At 58.7% G+C, this 6248-nt stretch overlaps 1 long non-coding RNA gene across 1 annotated transcript; it reads left to right on the plus strand.

The window, feature by feature from the left end:
* Positions 1-60: 60 nt before the first annotated feature.
* LOC146754750 (uncharacterized) lies at positions 61-4331 on the plus strand. Its single transcript, XR_014938731.1, has 2 exons — positions 61-164; positions 4190-4331. It is a non-coding gene; the product is annotated as an uncharacterized LOC146754750 (long non-coding RNA).
* Positions 4332-6248: the final 1917 nt, after the last annotated feature.

A 6248-nucleotide genomic window follows, 5' to 3' on the forward strand; every position in this document is an offset into this window, starting at 1 on the left:
GGTAGCTTCGTCCGCCCGTCTGCTCCACACCGCCCGCAACGCTTTCTCATTGGCCGGAGTGGAGGCGGTATGCAAATCAGAGCTTTTCCCCGCCCCGCGGTGTGACCCGCTGATCCCGGCTCCTGCTCCGAGACGTTTCCAATCACTGCGTTTCTCTCCACCAGGTAGTGAGTGTGAGTGTGAGTGTGAGTGAGTGTGAGTGTGAGTGTGAGTGTGAGTGTGTGGGGCATCACTGACACAGCTGCACCTCGTGCAGGATCCCGCGCTGAAGCCAACATCCTACAAAGCTGCAGCTGTGGGGGCTGCGTTGGGCTGCGCGTGACTGCGGCGCTCCATTTGTTCACGTGCAGAGAAAACTAAACGTGTACGAGAGTTTGCATTGGAGCAGGGCACCGGGGTGTCTGTACCAGAGCCCTTCCAGCGGCTGTAGCAGCAGCGCGGCGTGGGGGGGCTCAGTCCTCCCCCAGCCCAACTTTGCAATTGGTGTTTGTAAGGAAATTCGATGTTAGAAGAGCACGAGCTGACGTCAACTTCCCCATGCCAGGAAATGCACGGTGCAGCCCTGTCCTCGCCTCACCCGCCCGCAGTGCCTGGGTGTTGTAGCACAGCGTTACGCAAGATCCCGCTGCGCTGGGCTGGGAGCGGAGCTGCAGCCCCCAGCAGTGACATGGGGCGCAGGGAGGTGATGGCAGGATTGGGGCCCACAGGAGACAGCCGTGGGCATAGGAAGAGTGGGGACGTGCTGCAGCGTGGCACTGCAACAGGGGGAAGTCTTGCATGGTTTGGGTGCAAAGCCCTGGTGCTGGGTGTGTTGCTCCCTCCCACTCCCCCCCAGTGCCTGCCCCATCCCAGGAGGAAATCTGCTCCTCTGGAGCAAAATTCCAGGAATAATCTCTGAAGGCTCCGCACAGCTGCCAGGGCACTGCTTGTCCCTCGTCAGTCATCCTTCTGGCATATGGCTGTCCCTGGTGGGGACAGGGATCAGGGTGAAGCCTTGAGCTTGGGCACCCCAAGTGATAGCTGGGCATGCTGACACCTGGGTACCCTTGGGGTGACAACCTGGGGATGTGCTCCCACACCATGTACAGTGTGAGGGCAAAGCCTTCTGCCCAAAGGTAGGAAAAAGGAAAAAGGGGAAGGGGAAGGAAAAAGGAGAGGAGAGGGAGAGGGAGAGGGAGAGAGAGAGGGAGAGGAGCTCATCCCCTGCTCCCTCCCTCCTGCAAACCGCAACACCTCTGAGCCCAGCACACCGTTGCTCCCTGAGTCCTTCCTGCAGCAATGGGGACACCAAACTGAGCCCCTTGCCCCTTTTAGGTATGCAAAGCAGTTTGTTGGGTGGTGCCCCCCTTGCACCCCTCCCCTTCTTCCCTGTGAGCTCCCCACTTTGTGTCCCAGCCCAGGCTGGGGGCTGAGCTGTGCCATGGTGTGAGCTCAGCCCTGTGCTGCAGCAGCCGGGTGTTTATGGAGGCGAAGGGCTGGGGTTGCACAACCGCAGTGTGAGTACGCCGTGTCCCCGCTGATGGCCGAGGTGCAGCTGCAATGGGGCCACAGGGGCAGGGGGGCCCAGAAGGGTGGGGCCTGGCTCCGGGGTGCATGGCTGCGTGCTGCATGTGATCCCACAATTCTTCCCAGCAGAGAAGTGATGGTGGGATGTTGCATGCAGCCGTCTACATGCTTTGCTTTCAAGTGTGGGAAGAGTGCTGGGGACAGCCAACCCCAGCAACCACACATGGGGACCCAGTGCCCCATTGCTGCCCCATCACAGCCCTGACCCTGCCACCGTGCACCCAGCGTGCACTTCAAAGTGGGATCCACAGCTGGGATCCACTGCTGTCCCCTCACAACAGCTCCCTGTGTCCCACTGGGGTGGCATTGGACACCCGTGGGGAATGCGCAGCAATGCAACAGGGATATGCAATGCAGTGGGGGTGTGCAATGCAGTGGGGTATGCAATGCAGTGGGAGTGAGCAATGCAATGGAGGAGTGTGTTGCAATGGGGGCATGCAGTACAGTGGATTGCACCCCATGAGGATGAGTGCACGGGTGCCCCACGGCGCTCCTCATGGACCCGAAGAGTGAATGATACCCCTGGATTATCTCCTCCCTGAGGGAAAGGTTTAAAAAAAAACACCAAGAATATGTATTCATATTTACATAATATGCATAATTATACATTTATATATATATACTTTTTAAATATATATATTAAAAGTGGTGATGCTGCTCTGTAAATGAATGGCAGGAGGGCAGAGTCCAAGGCTCCCACCCGGCACTGGGGGGGGCCCAGTGTAGCCCCAGAGCAGATAACGCTGTAAGTGCCGGGCGCAGGATGCAGAGGGCTGAGTGGGAGTATAAATAACAGCCGCTGCGCGTTCTGGCTGGGGGCCACTTCTAACACAAAGTACATTCCGGTCTGGACGTAACGAACTGTACCAGCCTCTGCCGGGGCGGGCACAGGGGTGGCGGTGCTCCATGCCAGCCACCTCCCACCCCCGACTCGGCCGTGTGCTGTGGGCACTGATGGGGCGGGGATGGGAAGGGCGGGGCGGGAGCAGGACCCCTGGGGTGTGCAGTGCAATGGAGGTGTGCAATGTGCTGCGGGGGTGCGGTGCAGTGCTGCGGGGGGTGCAATGAATGGCGGTGCAGTGCTGTGGGAAGGAGGGCTGGGGGCTGCGCTGAGGCGTGATGTCACGGGGGCGATCGGGGGATTGTGTTGCTGAGGGTGAACTGAGGAGGATTCTGGGGGTGTGTGGTTGGGGGTGATGGTGCAGGTCAAGCTGGGGGCCATATTGGGATGTGATGCAGGGGTTGCCGGCACGGGGGCGACGCTGTGCTGATGCTGGGGGCTGTGATGTGGGGGAGGAGACGTGGACGACGCTGGAGTGCAATGGGGTGGAGCTGGACATTTTGAGGGCAGCGGGAGCCGAGCGGTTTCCACCCCGAAGGTGCAACCCCTGCACCGGGATGGGGGTTTCCTGCCCACCCCCCCCCTCCCCCCTCTGATCTCCCTTTGACCCAGCGCTGCCCGCAATCCCGCGCGGCGGTTTCCCTCACCCCTCTCTGTCCCCCCTCCCCCCTCCGCTACTGCTGAGTCAGGGCTGTTCCCTCCGCCCGGTACATCGCGTCCCCACGCCGGGACTTGGCACCCCGCCCGCCCACACCCGCGGTGCTGCTGCGAGGTCACGAGAGGCCCCGGGCAGCCCCCCCCTCCGGGCAGCCCCCCCTCGGGGCAGCCCCCCGCCGGAACCCCCCACGAACCCCCCCGGGAGGCGCTGAGTTACAGTTGGGAACGGCGTTTTTTTAGGAAGAATGCGATGCAGCGCGGTGTGCGCGGGGTGACGTGGCCCTGCTGGGTGTCCTCGTCAGCGCGCTGCACATACGCGCTGCATTGCACTGCACTGCATACACTCTGCATTGCTGTTCATCCTCGCGGGGTGCATCCCCTTTGCATTGCACTCCCTCCTGCATTGAACACCCTCATTGCGCTGCACACCCCCAGAGCGCTGCACACCCTCATTGCATCGCACACTCACAGAGCATTGCACACCTTTGCACTGCACACCCCCATTGCATCACCTATGTCAGCAACCCTCAGTATCACACCCTGGCTCAGCTCCCAGCATCACCCCCAGACCCCCCAGTCACAGCTCAGCACCACTTTGGGGAGTTCTACCCTACACTGATCCTGGGGAATCCCACTGCAGAGAATCCCCCTCAGCCCAGACCCTTCCCTGTGCTAACGCAATCCCAACCCCCTCCTTCAACATATCCCTCTAATTAATTCCTCCAGTAGCACAAAGCATTCAGTCAGCAGACTGGGGGAATTTGCTGCTTTGGTCCTTCTGGAAATCATCAGTGGCTGCTGCTGGGCTCCTGGGGGGTCTCGGGGCCAACAGCATGGTTTGAGGGGTCCCCAACCACAGCACCCCTATCTGCATCTCCAGGTGACATCCCCCTGTGTTATTAACAGGGCAGTGAAGCATGGGTTGGGGTGTGGTGGGCATAGGACAGGATGGGATGGGAGTGGGATAGGAGATATTTGGGATGGGGGTCTGATGAATGAGAATGCTGTTGGTGTGGAGTGCAGCAGGATGGGGGACACCAGCACCCACACTCTGCTGCTGCCCTGGGGGGGCTGCCCAGGGGCTGCCCCCAGTGTGTCCTTCATTGTGTCCTCCTCCCCCTCCAGCTATGAGGAAAACACCAGAGAAGGAAAACAGGCGGTGACATCGCCCGCTCTGTCCCATGCGAAGGCCAAACGGGAGAGGCTGGGAAAAATCTGCTACAATTGCTTTTGGCACGAGGAACAAAACCAGAGCACTTTTCAAGAACTTTGCTTTTCTGTTGTTCTTTTTTACCTTTTCTTTTCTTTTCCTTTCTTTTCTTTTCTTTTATTTTTTTTTTTCTTTTTTTGGCTTTCTTTTATTTCTTTTTTTTTCTTGAGGTCTTTATCCCTGCAGGGAAAGCTGGAAGAACCATCTCCACACCAACACGGCCCCGAGCTGTGCAGCCCCCACAGAGCTTCAGGCAACCCCCAAAAGGTGTCAGTGCCTGGGGTGGGGGGCCTCATGAGGGCTGCCCTTACAATCAGCCCCATACCCCTCCCCCCCCCCCCCCGAGCTTTGGGTGCACACAGAAGGACATGGGGTAACCCCAAGGATTCGAGTTTCCCTGCTGTACAGATGAGCCTTCCCCTCCCCCCCCCCCCCCCTCCATTCCAAAACTACCCCAGCAGTGGATGTGCACCCAGGGGGGTCACTGAGCCCCCACCCCAGCTGCAATTGGGACATACCACAATGCAACTACCAAAACCAACACATGTATTTCTGCAGCCTTAACCTCACCTCAGGGTGCACTCATGGAGCCCTCCATGGCACCATCAAATCCTATTGGCACCAAAACCAGCTCCAGTGTGCTGTGGCCACTCCCCCCCCCCCCCCCCCCCCCCTCCAAGTATTCATTGTGCAGCACAGGAAGTAGTGGGGGGCACCCATTGGATGGGTGCTAAAAGCTGCCATTGTGAGAGGGTTACAGTTGGGATTGGGGTAGGGGTTAGGAGGGCTCAGTGCTATCAGGAAGCATTTGCCCACTCCCCAACCCCTTCCCCCAAGAGCAGTTCTTGCTGGGGGTGTTTGGTGGATGAGCACTGGGGGGGTGGCGCCTGGAGGTACCCCTGCACTGCAGTCCCAGCCATTACATGGGATGGAGAGATGTAAGGAGCTCCCTGCTGAAATACCACATGAATAACAATAACTGTCACCATAGAAATAATGAGAGAAGAGGTGATGCTTGAAAAAATGGTGGTCCTAATGTTAACAAAAGGCAGTTTCGCTATTATTATTTTGCAAGAAAAGGGGTTAAATAAGAGCGGAGAGAAAGAGAGGTGAAGGCCATGGGGCCAGCAGGAAAGGGGGGGGACAGGGGGAGGAGAGAGGGAGGTTGAGGTTGTACAGAGCAGAACATCCTGTACCCTCATGTTAAAAACAGCACGAGCGGTGGGGGGGGCGAGGGGGGTGGGGGGGGAGGGGACACGACATACACGTGCAGCGATGGAGATGCGGGGACATAACCATATCCCCCTCCCGCCCCTCATGTGGCTTAGGGGAAAACCAGGGGTAGTTCTCAGCTCCAAACAGGATCTGGTGGCCATGGCCATCTACAAAATCATCTCAGCTGGACTGAATAGCCCTCCCAGCACCACTGGTGCCCATGACTCAGGAGGTCCTGGCTGCCAGGACCCACCCCATCCCCATCCCACCTCTAATTATCAGCCCATCCCATCCCATCCCTCCCACCACCAGCCCTGTCTCTGCTGCCCTGTGGACCTACAGCTGCTGCTGTCCTGCATGGACGACCCCAGTAAGGACCCCTGAGCAAGCTGCAGTCCTTGCTGTCAGCCTGGTGCTGTATGAGCTGCTGCTATTGCTGGAGGTGCTACACAAGGGCTGTGTACAGCCACGGGACACTGCAGTGCATGGCAGCACCAACACCTTCTCAATGCACGAGGCTGGCCAAGCTGCTGCTGGCCACGTTCTTACAGCCCAAAAAGGAAGTGCAGCTGCAGGCATGCAGGGCCATCCTCAGCCACCACCACCACCATCACTCTGAATGACCGCAGCTTCACCACCACCTTTGAGTTCCCTGCATGCCCCACTGGTGAGACAAGAGCATTTCTTACCAGCGGTGGTGCCAACAGCCAATAAATCCCCACTGCTGCATCCAGCTGTTCCCCCGCATCCTCATCTTGA

The sequence above is a fragment of the Coturnix japonica genome, chromosome 38 (assembly GCF_054131305.1).
Source record: "Coturnix japonica strain WE chromosome 38, WE-NBRP24, whole genome shotgun sequence".
NCBI lineage: Eukaryota > Metazoa > Chordata > Aves > Galliformes > Phasianidae > Coturnix > Coturnix japonica.